At 38.3% G+C, this 14,843-nt stretch overlaps 1 protein-coding gene across 2 annotated transcripts in view; it reads right to left on the reverse strand.

Moving 5' to 3' along the window:
• LOC134225685 (elongation of very long chain fatty acids protein 7) overlaps nucleotides 1-14,843 on the reverse strand; it is a 226,774-nt gene that overhangs the window by 82,611 nt on the left and 129,320 nt on the right. The gene's annotated exons all lie outside the window — the stretch shown is intronic.

The following is a 14,843-nucleotide window of genomic DNA, read 5'->3' on the forward strand; positions in this document are numbered from 1 at the left end:
TCAAATGGGTTGCATAATATTCATTATAACACTCATTTGGGTGCTATAATAAAAAACCAACATCAGAACAGTAGTTACATGACTACATTTTGCTGAATTAGCTTAGGTAAGTGTTCAAATAGTGTATTCTCGGCGTCGCGTAATACATGAAATAGTTTTATGCCCATGACATCAAAAATTTCCAAAGGCAAGTACATCTATCGCTTCACGACTTATTGAACTATGCAATGTGGCATGGCAACATGGAATCTCTGCATCAACATAATTTATTGGCAAGAATGATCATGTGGAGTAAATTCTGGAAGGAATTAGACAAGTACAAGTATAATTTTGGTACAGATTTGTCATATTAAAGTCCATTTTTCGTCATTGCAAAAAAAGCGTGTGCAACTCGTTGCAAAACTCGATTTTTTCAGCACTCGTAGTATTTATCCAACTCGGCAAGCCTCGTTCGATAAACGTACGACTCGTGCTGAAAAAATCATCTTTTTGCAACTTGTTGCACAAACTACTATTTTCATGTCTACGTTTTTTTTACAGTGGATGATTTCGAAATATCCAGAATTATTCTGAAAGACTTTGTATGATTCTTAATGTTTCAAAAAGAATCAAATGATTTAAAAATAGATGGTCAAGCAGATTTGAAAAAAAAAATGTATTACCTACTTCGGAATATTCAAAAAGAATTATCCAAAATCAACTTAATCTGAAAATTAGAATGTCTGTCCCTACGCCTCATTATATTGACGTTGAGGCGTTACGTGAATTTCAGATAATACTTGCCTACCAAGTAACTAATTCCGTTCAATCCACTAATAAAAATTGAACACATTCCAATGCCTCCGGAATAAACAGAAAAAAAACATTGAAATGAAACTGTATGGAAAAATCTCCAGAAAAAGCACCTGTTGTCATTAACTGTTAAAAACCTTAAGAAAAGTCGATCATTATACATTATACATCATTATGCATTAAAGGCATCTTCGCGACTGGGTGAATTAATTTAGAATTCATAAGCTCATTGGGTCTCCAGGAGCCTTGCGAGCAAAGGCGTAGGATTGCCGATCCGGAGGTGGCGAGTTCGATCCTCGTCCGGTCTAGGATGATTTCGAGTTGGGAACATTCTCGACTTCCTGGGCATAGCGTATCCATTGTGCTTGCCACACACTCATGCAATGGCGGGCATAGGATAGCTTTCAATTAATAACTGAGGAGACGCTAATAGAATACTAAGTTGAAAAGCAAGCCAAGTTCCGGTTGGAATGTAGACCCATTGAAGAAGAAGAACATTAGAACGCAATAAGGTCTAAGAAACGGTACTGCCCCGTTAAATACGGTACGTATGGTCAGCCTATATCATCGTTAAATTCGAAAATTTGCTTAGGGGGCTCATATTGACCGTCCTTCGCCTACCGCCGCAATTCACAAATGTAGCATCGATTAAGAGTAATGTCTCGCAACAAAAGCCAAGGACCGCAACGCGACATCAAGCGACGAACGGTTTTGTCACCCGACAGTTATCATTCACGTTGGAGTATAGCAGCCGCAGCGCAGCCGGTCCGTCGAGTGTCGACTCGGTGCGCCGGTTGAACTTGATGCTGGTAAACAATAACAAAACGCAGTAGCAGCGCTGTGGAAGCTACCATCGGTTGACCGTACCGCGCGCTGCGGGCGCGAAATATTTGTAATTTATTTTCCATTAGTAGGGATTGATTGAATTTGTCGTTCTCACAAACAATTCCACCATGAGCGGCGGTGGGCACAGGTTGTCATTGGATACGTCCCAAGAAAGGTCGGATTATTTTGAATGACATTTGATTTGTGCGGTTGGTAGAGTAGACATGAGCATTCCAATTTGTTATTAACATTGACGCCATGTGTCTACACCTTCACGCTTTCGCAAATCTTAGGCTTATTTTCTAACATAAAGTATATTAGTAAATGAATGCTAGTTTTGCTGTTACAAAGCTGTGGTAAAGATGATTTATTCGCAATACCTAAGATTATGTTAAAATATGTATTGTATTTGGCATTGAAAAGTCTAATCGTCCGACAACATTTAATCGCAAAAAAGAACGCCAGATAGTCGCATAAAAAACCTCGTGCACGCAAAAAAAACCGTTCCCGAATTCGTGAACCAGCAAAAATACACCGTGAATTAATTCATAAATTCGAGAACACCAGTCACGTTTTCCAGAACGATCCAGAAAACGTGACTGTATTCCCGAATCCGTGACTGTTGTTCCCGAAAAAATACACCGTGAACTCGTTAGTTCACGAATTCATGAACGCTTTTTTTTGCGTGTGGTGGAGCGAGCACATATTATTTGCATTGGGGAGTAATTTTGGTCATGTATGAAAGCATTGCAAAATGATTATAAAAGTTTTCATTTTATTGTAAGGTGCATTATAAACAGTGAGACCTATAATGTTAAAGTGATAGTTATTTAGCGTTTTTTTCAAAGATTACATAATTTCGGATTGGTGTTACTAAATTTGAAAAAAAAATGATACTTCAAGGATTTAGATGACAATTTGCAACGCCATTGACGTCTTCAATATTTAAACCAGTATTATAATTTGTCTTTCGATGATACTTATATTAGTTTCATGTGAGATTATTTTCATCGGCTTTTACTAAATTAATGATTTCGTGTGTGTTACTTCTACGTGAAGTTAAACGATTTACAATGATATGGAAATGCTAATATCATCTTCCAAGCTTGGACGTACATGTTCATGATAGCATTAGAGGCGAAAGTATAGAATTGATAGTTCCGTTAGGATACGGCAGGCATGAAGGATGTTTTTTTTATAGAAGTCGATTTGAAAGCGAGCGGAGGGCAATATTTGTGATGGCACATATCACACGACCTTCCTTCTGCCAAGCTCCCGTATGAAGGGGGAGGGAAGAATATCAGTGTGGAAGCTGATATATCTCCACTGGCAAAAGGAAGGTGGTTTGACTTGCTCATATGCCATCGCGTGCGGAAGGATTTGCTATCGACGAGTACTGTCTCCAAATTTCTAATATGACATCAGCATTTAGTCGAGCTCGCTTTCAAATCGACTTCTATAAAAAACATCCTTCATGCCTGCCGTATCCTAACGGAACTATCAATTCTATACTTTCGCCTCTAATGCTATCATGAACATGTACGTCCAAGTTTGGAAGATGATATTAGCATTTCCATATCATCGGCTTTTAGTTTCAATATTGCAACGCCACACGCAACGGAGAAAGATGGAGCAATCCTAAAATTACGATCATTAATAAATTTGAAACTAGCGCATCATCAAAGAAAAGTGTGACGATCCGTACCAATTCCTGTACAGGTATAGCAGAAGAACAAACCCAACAAATGTTTTTTACGACATGTAGGATTTCAAACGAGCTGAAAATGTAAATAAACTGCAAGTGGAAGTTTCCCTATGAAAGGGGCTCTCAAGATGTTACGGTATGCGACCCACTCCCCGACAAACAACGACGAATCTTAGTGAATTCCGATAAAACCTGCAGTTGTCTTGACTTGAAACAAATCTCAATAATGAAAGGAAGGCGGAAACAATCTGATTAGGGTCAAATTTCAAATTGTGTCCCTATCGTTTCTGAAAATCTTAGTAGCATTTTGATCCTAGGCTGATGATAAATTGCGACAGAAGTATAAAGATCCTAGTATTGGCTGTAGTCCAAACAAAGTCAAAAATATAGCATTATTGCTCTTCTCATTTCGTGTTAAAAATAACACCTCAGATGTGATGTTGAAAAAAGTAAGAAAATTTGTTCAAATTGATGAGTCTTTCCTTCTTATATTAATAATATTTTCTAAGCCAAACTGTTGGTTTTGAGAAACGCTGCCCCAATTCATACTGCTCTTATCAGTTTTTCCTGAATAGCTGTTCCGTGCCGTGCTGTGGACAAGTTCTAGAACGATAATTGCATGTCAGTTACATCCGAAGCAGGGCGGCAATGGGGAAACGGGTGAACTAGCGTGCGATAATAACGCCCCCGGACCGCGCAGCAATACAACCAGCATCTAAAGGAGGCTGGTGCATTGCATTGCCTGCTGCACCGATGCAGGGCACCGTAGTGTTTACTAACGGTAATTGAACTCGCGCACCGGTTCGCGCAGGTAGACGGTTGTCAAGTGAGTGTGCTATTGACGGGGGCAGTCAGTCGCATCTCGCTAGCGCGTCGGATCGAGGGTTCGGCCGAATTGTGACGGTGCGATCAGGAGAACCAAGATTCGCGGAACTCTATTTACCCTATTTTGAAACCAAATGCGGATCAAAGGTGGCTTTGGTAGCCGGTTGTAACAGTTTATCGACTTTGAACCGAGAGTACAGCAGCGCAGCGGTTGATTGCTGAGAGCAATTTAAGCTCGAAGATCAAGTCGGTTGTGCAATGATAGATTCTTGACTTTGATTCCTGATCGAAGCGAACAGCTAAGGGCTGCTGCGGAGAACGATGTAATAAGTGTTTTGCTTACACACCTATCGATTAGGATAGATTATCTTACACATCAGTGAAGATAAAGCGGATGTGTAATAGAACTTAAGGCTGTGTATAGTGTAGCAATGCATTCGAAGAAAGGTTTTTAGATGTCAGATACTAGATAGTCAGAATAACATGGTAGCTAAGATTAAAGAAGAAAGATTAAATGCTATTTTTGAGGGTTCAACGAGTAGAAAAACGCCTGGGCTAGACAATTTCCTATCAAAAAATGGACGGATCGGACAATGGGCTTGGAAGTTATGGTCAAAATACTATTTTTTCCAAAAAATAACGCGAGAAAAAGTCTAGCTCACTTTTAATGCACTTACCCTAAACCAATTTGCTCGCAACAGGTTGCATTCGACGCAAAACCTTGTCTCATTATTTCCGATTGAAAATTGGCCGTATCGGACGATGGGCTCAGAAGTAATGCCCAAAACCTCGCCCAAAATACTATTTTCTACCGCACGAGAAAGGCATCATCACCGCTAGGTGGATTAATCTGGGTTTTTTTGTAGATGACAAAATTTACAATAACAAAAATTCTCAATGCATTTTGAATAAATAACCAAAAGATAGATTGAATGGAAATACAGTCGACTCTCTACATCTCGATGTACTGTATCTCGATATCTCTCCCTATGTCGATGATTTCTCGCTTAACTTTTCAAAAGGTCCTAAGTAACATTTTTTTCATGAATTATTTTGAATAGCGCAATCAACAGAACAACATGAAAGCTTCTGATTGCAGTACTCAAATTAATTCATGAAAAAAATGTTACTTAGGACCTTTTGAAAAGTTAAGCGAGATTTCCTCGGTCCCTTGAATCTACATATATTTGGGCATTCCACGTCTCGGGCATATCTCTCTATCTCGATGTGATCTGATCATATTTTGTTCTGGATCCACTCTCCTTATGTCGATATCTCGGGTACTTATTCAAAAGGACGTATGTGATTTTGTAAACAAATATTGAAACGTCGATTTGTCTAATCTGATAGCACTCCCACGCGAACCATCACCACAGGCAGGCAGGCACAGGCAGGGGAAGCCTTCGGCTACCTGTTGGTGGTGTTGGTTTGCGTGGGAGTGCCATCAGATTGGACAAATCGACGTTTTAATCTTTGTTTACAAAATCACATACGTCCTTTTGAATGAGTACCCGAGATATGATCAAATTTTTAGGCTACTAGACCATCTTCGGACAATAACAAACATGTCAACAACAGGAAATGACATTTGTTTTGATGACGTTTTTCATAGCAACGAGCTTTTTTGGATCTAGTACCCATTTCAGTTTTCCTTCCATTCCTCGATCTCTCCCTATCTCGATGGTCCCTTCAATATCGAGATGTGGAGAGGCGACTGTATAATTAAAAATACCGTCGTTCGGGGTGACATTGGGCCTTGGGGGTAAGATTGGGCCAAAAACGAAAAATGTTTCAACTCCTAATTTCTCAGAAACTGTTACGAATTTTGATGAAAACTTCAAACGGTTCGAAATTATATTAAAATTCACGTCTAGGAAACCACAAAACAAATTCCAAGAACTAATTGTGCTCGTACGATAATGCTTGGAATTTGAATGTAAAACTATTGAGCGAATGAACCCGTATAAAAATAGTGTCAGTAATGCCCCACAAATCTATTACATAACTAGTTTTTAGATCGATGGATACCTGGTTATCATGTTACGATAATCTGTTGTTGTTTTATCGAATTTTATCAATATTTATATAACGGTGCTGGTTTTTCGTAGCAACGAGCAATGCACGCCAAAAAGGGGTGAGATTGGGCCAAGCCTTCAGTTGATTTGTCTTACATAGTTGGTAAGAGCCGTAATGTAGGCAATTATTTTGAATGAACGATTGAAGCGTTTCATCGTCACCGCTGAACTATTTCATTTGGCCCAATGTCACCCCCTGTGAGGGGTGAGAATGGGCCAATTTTAAACAACATATAGGGGAAACCGCCAAATGTTGAACGGCTAATTTTGTCGCCTATTGTTGAACTCCCATAAGAAATGCACGTGCGTTCAACAATAGGCGAAGAAATTAGCCGTTCAACATTTGGCGAATTACCCTAACTTTGAAGAATTTCCATAATTCATTATTTTTTCCCCACACAGCGGTAAATTTATTATTCAAGCTTGTACCAAATTAATTGGAACTTGATTCCAATGTTAACTACTAGAGCTTTGTAACATTTACTTGGAGCATACCACATTTTGGCCCAATGACACCCCCGTTGACGGTACTTATTAAGTTTTTAATGTAAATAATAATGTAAGCAGCTTTACAAATTGTAATGTTTGCAAAGAATGATTCGGAGAACAAAGTAAATAAAAAGAGAAATCTACCTTTAGCAAGATGTAACAAGCAAAGCTCTATAAAGCACTAAATTTTCGTCCCTTATGTAGCATATAACACGACAATAAAAATTGCTGCGCAAATATTTCTTCTTTTTTAATGGGATATTTGAATCTGCCTTCTTAACCACGCGGAACGATGCGCAGCTACAAAGCGAGACCATGCTGAAGGTAGCTGAGCTCGGTTTGTGGTCCGGTCTAGGAAATTTCCTCGACTTACATGGGCATAAACGTATTATCCTGTTAGTATCATGACACACGAATGCAAAGTTGGTAAGCGGTTGACACTTATTACGTAAGTAATTTTTCTGGGATTTACGACCCTCCCTCCCCCAAGTAAGATTTTTTTCATACAAATGATTTTTTATTTATATGGTGCGTAAGAAAACGACAGACCCCCCTCCCCCCTTAAGTGCTTACGACCCCTAACTTGGCTTAGAAGCTTCGCAGTTAATAATTGTGGTAGTGCTGGTCGAACACTTTTATGTTGCGAAGCGGCAATGGGCCAAGATAGCAAGTAGTTCCAATAAAAAAAGAAGAATATTTCAATTAGAACCGTTTTACGGATATGGGCTCAAAAGCCAAGCTAAGCTGAGCTAATCTAAACTAAGCTGAGCTAAGCTAACCCAAGCTAAGTCAAGCTAAGCAAGATGAGCTAAGCCAAGCCAAGTTGAGCTAAGTTAAGCTGAGCTAAGCTAATCTAGGTTAATCAAAACTGAGCTAAGGTAAGCTGAGCTAAGTTAAGCTGAACTGAACAAAGCTGAGGTAAGCTGAGCAAAACTATGCTACACGGAGTTAAGTTATGCTAAGCTGAGCTAACCTATGCTAACCTGGTTTAATCTATGCCAAGCTGAACTAAGGTATGCTAAGCTGAGCTAAGCTAAGTTAACCCTTTCAGGACGGTTGGGTCGGGTCATATATACTCAGCGTTTTAGATTAGCTGTAAAAATCACAGAAGAGAGCTAAGCCCCCACTTTCTTCAGCAAAAACGTTCATTCGAATGTCGGCTTCATAGGAAAAATATCGAAGGTTAAGTTTGACTATACACTGAAGACCCTGAAGTTCTTGGTAAATTGTTCGAAAGGAGCATCAGAGTAAACGAGAAAAGATTTTAGTATGGCATCTTTTGTTTCCATGAATTGACATCGAGTCTTAGAACATCGACATCGTGAAATCCCACTAGCTTGATGGAACTGCTGGGATGTTTGGTGATGCACGGGTACATCGTTCACTACTTGGTTAATCGGGTGGATCACATGTTCTGAACTACAGGATGATTTGGAGAACCGGAAAGGTCTGTAGTATCTGTGGGAAACTTGAATCCTACTCGCAGATCAGTATGCTGCTGGTATGACACGTCTGTTCGGTACGATGGCCAACGATGAAAGAGGCAGAGTCATGGCTTGCTGTTCACTGTTCGACGACGTTTGTTGAACGAATAGTTGTAGCCGTTAAACGGGTCGATGAATCCGTACACACGCTGAAGATAACTTATCTAAGCCCCACATTCCCCTTCTTCTCTCATTGAAAAAAGGAAAAAAATATTTTAGCACTGACGGAGTATCCAATAATATGGAGATTAGCAAAGACATGCCGAAGCACCTTTAAATATTTTATCAGTCAGATGCTTAAATATTGTTTCGTTTTATGGTTGTCTTGGAGAATAAAGAAAACTCACGTATATTTCACTTATAAACTTCTTGGTTCTTACTCATACGATAAACATGTTCGGCAAGTGATTACAAATTTTTGTTTTTTATTTGTGAGATTTGATCAGTTTTCTTGGGAACAAAGCAATCGGTTCTAAGCTCAGCTATATCATTAATATTATCTTCCAAAAGACTTTGTAGATTTCTATTTTAATTACTTATGGGCTCTGAGCATTTCGAGTGGTGTAAAGGGCCGACTCCATCCCGGGCAATGTCTAGCTAACGCCTTCATCTGTTACGCCAATTTTTGGTCGACATTCGTTCCCACTTCTGTTCCCGAATTTTAATTACTGATGTCAATGAACATGGAGCTCTATGTTTCAGATCCAGTTGTGAAGCCATCAGGCACGAATTATATACCGCAGACATCTGATTATTACCTGCAGCAGCTGAGTATTCGTCACTGATACACACCATGTTTCACTAGCGATAACAGCACAATCAAAGGTCATATTCCGGTGTGTGGACTTGTAAGTCTGTTTCTTCAGATAAGACTCGCAAAAGCAACTTTCGCCTTCTTCATCCGTTGGTGTTGAAAATAGTTTTAAATGGCCGGAGTTCTTGAAGTTAAATGATAGCCTTGGACAATAACACTTTGGTTGTATGAGAAAGGTAGAAAAAACACCTTAATAAAGAAAAATCTCTTTATTTGTGCGCCCATGTCAATCATGGTACCGCCCTCGACGCCATTTGGCTACTTATATGTTTGAACCTTTCAACATTCTCTATTGATTGCCCGGCTACTGTGAAATTGGAAGTGGTCGTCATGTTCACAGCAAACGATTTGGTTTTGTTGACGAATACTAAGCCTACCGAAGAGGAGTGCTCGGCATGGTCGTTGTTCAGTTACAAGTGCAACGAAATCCAGTAATTCAAAGTTGTTAAGGTCATCTATAGTTATAGGCTGCCGTAGTAGCCCGCGATTTGATTCACGGCCAATCGCACCTACCAGAACCTAAACGATCACTATGAGAAACAGTAGTGATGAAAGAATACATCCTTGGTCACTATGGCCCGGATGGAGTTGGACAAAACCCAGTTGTGCAACACTGTATACGAGAATGTCTCGTAATTTGGCTGATGAGTTTCTCAGGAACTCCCTTGTCTCTCAAAGTGATAACATTTTCTTGTTATCGAAGACGGTCGTTCCAAACCCTCTTCCTGTGACACCTATGAGAGGTTGTATAGTTCTCTACATCTTTCTTGTATGTAGGTGTCCAAATTATCATCCTTCCCCTTCCTCAGCATTCGCAAGGCATACGCAAGGCGACTGCTGGCGAGTAACTTGTTTCTATCCAAGAGATAGTGATTAGTTCCAAATCAATATTAGTGATGCTACTCTGCTACGATAGTCTAGGCTTGTACCACCTACGATTTTATGCAAATTGATCAATGCCAATGCTAATGCTAATTGCGAACCATATGTATTAATATCCTTTTGTACTCATTTTAAGCAATATGTGTATTTGTGTAATTGAATCACTCCAAAACTATTCGAGTAGTACTCATTAATCGAAGATGTTTAATGTTCATATCAATTGCATAGTTTTTTATTCACAATCTTGTCAACACATGGTCATCCTAAATAGCATACCATTCGTTCAAGTTGAAAGACACACAAATTCGGCTTCATTCAAGAACGAATCATTTCAATGCATGGTCGTCCCGAACAACATGCAATCCATTGAAGTGTGGTCACCCGAGGAACACGAAAATTTACCTTTCTTTAAAAAAAACGAGTCAATTGAATGCATGGTCGTCCCGAGCAACATGCCAACCGTTCAAACGTAGCCATCCCGAGCAACACGTGAATTTGTCTCCCTTAAATACAAAATAATTTCAATGCGTGGTCGTCCCGAGCAACATGCAAACCTTTTCAAGTGTGGCCATCCCGCGCAACACGCAAAATAATCTTCCTAAGATTTTATTATTTCAATGCATGGTCGTCCCGAACAACATGAAAAAATATCATCCTTTTAGATCCTATTTCAATGCATGGTCGTCCCGAGCAACATGCAAACCATTCAAGCGTGGTCGTCCCGAACAACACGCAAATTTGTCTTCTTTCGAGACCAAATTATCTCATTGCATGAACGTCCCGAGCAACATGCAAAGTTTTTCAAGTGTGGCCATCCCGAACAACACCCCAAATAGTTGTGTATATGCAAATTGAGCTGAAAATTGGTATATTTTATGCACAAAAACCACAATTCTTCATTACTCCTTGGTACACGTTACCACTGATGTCACAAATTCAGAGTCATTGTAGGGGAAGGGGGGGCAATATGCCCTAGCTAAGCAACTATTGCCTTATTTGTATCGCTATTCATGGGTATTTTTACATTATGCATCAGTTAAACAAGATAGCTAGTTGATGCCATTCAAAAATTGTCAAAAATCTCAATCATATTGATGTTATTCTCATTTCAAAAACCCTGATTAATCCACCTAGCGGTGATGATGCCTTTCTCGCTCGTTCAAAATAGTTGATAAACATATATGAAAAGTCTAAAATAACAATTGGTGAATAAGAGTTATTTTTCACATTTATTTATACCAGATGAACCGGCCTAGGGTCGAAGATCTCGTAAATAAAGATTGAATGAATTGAAAATTCATATTTTTTATAATTGCTGCCGGATGCAATTTGTTGCAAGCAAATCGGATGAGGTTAAGTGCCCGGAAAATGTGATGAGGTTGTGCAATTGCACAAATCGAGTTTCAGGCATAGTATAAAAATTTGTATTTTGGCCATAACTTTTGAGCCCATAGTGAGTTCGCCGTTTAAATAATCGGTTCAGGATAAGATTTCGAAAAATGAGTTAGATTTTTTTGCACACATGCACATACACATACTTCTTCTGAAAAAGTTCGTATCGTTTGCTTTGAATACGAGAAAAGCCAAAAAACGGTTGTGAGAAAAAACAAATGATTCCATTTGTCAAATTTTCGAGTGCTTTCCGTTTTGAAGCCAGAATCCAGCTTAGACTTCCATCATCCAATCAATAAGTTAGCTTTTTTGAAATTGTTGTTTTGAATAATATGATTCTTCATATAAATAAAAATTCAGTTGACCCTTCCCGTCAAAATGATAGATGATAGATGGGGATAGGGGATGATAGGGGAGCTAAATGTCAAAGAAGGAAAATCCATACGATTTGACAGCTTGATACCCAACATGTTCCGGACAGCAGAACAAAGGGAACCGAAGCGACAATCTTTATCTAGTAACTAAAATATCTTTTATTAAATCGAAAACAAAAACCGAAAACGTGTGCATGTGTGAACCGTCTGCAAAAATTCACTCAATGTTCGTTCAAAATCGGGTCAATCTTAAAAAACAGCACTTTTTCGATTTTTGTTTTGAATTTAAAAAAATATTTAGTGGCGTAAAAAAAATATAGGTTAATTGGGAATGTTGACCTTAAATAAGCCAAAGAATCGATTAAGGGAATGAACATTTTTGACGAGAAAGGTAAATTTTTGCTGATGAGCAGTTCCATTTTTGTCATTATCATTCAAACACTTTTCAACAAGATTTATAAATTTGATCCGACTTAAAAAAAATCTGAAGAGAATTCTACTGGGGTTGCTTTTATTTATATGGAAAGCATTTCGCAGTAATTGGTATGAATGTATGGTTAAAATTGAATATTTTAATTTCTAAACTGATCCAAAATTATTTATCAGATCACTCTTTACAGGTAAACGATTCAAGCACAAAATCTGATAGATAATGCGTGACAGAGCGTGACAGCATTCTTGAGCTCTTATTGTGCAATACTTTATATCGTACTAGCGAAACAAACCCAGCTTTGCCCGGGTGTTGCAAATGTCACAATGAACTATTTGCAGCACCGCACTCTAGATCAATTTCCGTGCATTTGTTTTGTTTTCCGTAACAGCTGACCCAAAATTATATTCTAATGATTTTTCTACATTTCCCCGTTTAATTCCCCAACTTGCTAATATACAAACCTTGCGGATCACAAAACGAATCGATTAGGGAAAGAATCTTGCAAATCGGTCAACCCGGTCGCGAGTTAAATCGTTTTTTCGTTGCTTACCTTCGTGTAACTTGTTATGGATTATAGCAAGACTGTTTTCGATCATTTAGTAATATAGTTTCGATAGTTTAGTAGTTTGTCAATAACTCATTCCAGAGGTTAAATTTCAAAAGTGATATGTGGAGGACTTCTAGAGCGAAGGTTTTTACAACTCTGCCTAATTGTTGTTTCTATTGCAATAATAACAGAGTTATTGCGCTAGTTGCAGTAACTTATTATACAGGCTGATCGAAATTTTGTTATCATTTAGTATTAGTAACTAGTCCTTTAACTCTGTTATTAGTTGAATTGAAACAACAAACTATTAGGCAGAGCTGTAGAAAAATAATCGCACTAGAACTCTGCTGTAACACGTTTTGACATTTAACCTCTGGAATGAGTCATTGTAGTTTGTAAATGATCGAACTAAGACTATTAAATTATCTAAAACATACTTGGATTATAGAAAAGTTTGAATACTTTTTCTACTGACTTCCAAAAATAGAAAATTTTCTCCGAAGCCTACCAAAACTCATTTTCTCCTACATAATCCGAGTGCTTCTCATTTGAATTCTTCTAACAGACATGCTGTCACTATGAACGGGGTTCCAATTATTTGGTCTAGCGAAGTCCAAGATTTAGGACTTATGTATAGCATGAAAGAATTAACTATCAAAAACCACACAGAAGGTATGCAAGCAAAAAGGTACAAATATAGTAAGTGAATATTCATAGAAAATTAAAATCTTGAAATATTTTTTTGATTTACAAACTAATTGTTAGGCCAGCCATATTTTACATATACTGTGCCAATATGGGTTATTTGCTGCAATGCCAGGAAGAATGCATTTACACAGGATTCAAAATAAAATGTTGAAATTGATTATGAAGTTGCTTCCCTGCGGACCAAAACAATAAGAATATTACATGTGACTTATTTGAATGATATGACACAAAAGCACCTGACGTAAACTCAATCGTACCGTTTTGACTCAAATCCCGAACATGACTTATATTCCGATATAACTAAACTTTTTATCGGTTCAGATCATATGCCACCGAACCAAAGCACAGCCCCGGGTGCGTGACCACACGTATGCGCAAGCAACCAATGTCTTGATGTAGTGAAATAGTTATTTATTGCAAATCGCGTAGCCTCTTGTTCTTCGAACACTAATATCTCAAAAAGCAAAGATAGCTCAGTGGTAGCGTGATAGGCTCTCATTCAGAGGATTTATGTTCGATCCTCGTGTAGCCATCTTTTTTTTCAAAATTCATATTTTCTAGTTGTGTAGTATAATACGCATTGCAAGACAAATTTTGAATACTAGAAAATTCAAGTGCCTTTAAAAAAAAATTGTATTTAATATTTTCCATGCTAATAATCAGTGGAACCTATTGCTGTGTATTGTTTATATTTATATTCATGACATTTCTATAATTGAATCCATCTGATTATTTGGAATATTTGAAAGAATTCAGGTCTGAACTTTGGATGATGAGGTAGGAAATGAAACATAAATACATAAGTTGAGAATCGATATGTACTCAACAGTTTTCTTTAATGATTGTTAGCAGAAACAAAATAGCTTTTGATTAATCTTGGTAGTAATCAAACTTGCCCACTGAGTTTCAATAGACAGTAAACATAAGTAGGAAATTATATTCTATTGCTTCAATGCACAAAAGAAAATATGCTTTACTGAATAGAAAAGACATAATTATTCAATAAAATAAGAAGCTTGCGAGTTTATGGTGCAGCAGACGCTATATCCAAGGAATTGAGACCGGATTTCCCTCTGCGCGTTAGCGGAGCTATCCAAAATTTTCTTTCTTTCCGTAATACATACTCATGAACCAGTTTCCCCAAATCTCATTTGCTCGGATCAACATTCAACCCAGCTGAGCTAAAAATAGAACATTGCCGCACGCAATGCGATGTGTGTTGGTGATGCTTCCTTCGGCAATATTCATCCGACGGCAAGAGACTGAAGCGAATGCGCATGCGTCCCGCGTCTCCCCGCACACCAGCTGCGCTCCCATATGCTGATTGAACGCCACAAAGAATGATGCATGCATACGAGTAAAAATAGAACAGAGGCACGGCTTGCCGCTGATGCTACGATGGTTAAGCCGACCGATTCACAGTGGCGGAAACCCAGACAAAACCCAAAACAAATCGTTCTTTCGTGAAGCTGATATTATTTTAATTTTGCACATTTAG

Source organism: Armigeres subalbatus, chromosome 1 (assembly GCF_024139115.2).
Source record: "Armigeres subalbatus isolate Guangzhou_Male chromosome 1, GZ_Asu_2, whole genome shotgun sequence".
Lineage (NCBI taxonomy): Eukaryota > Metazoa > Arthropoda > Insecta > Diptera > Culicidae > Armigeres > Armigeres subalbatus.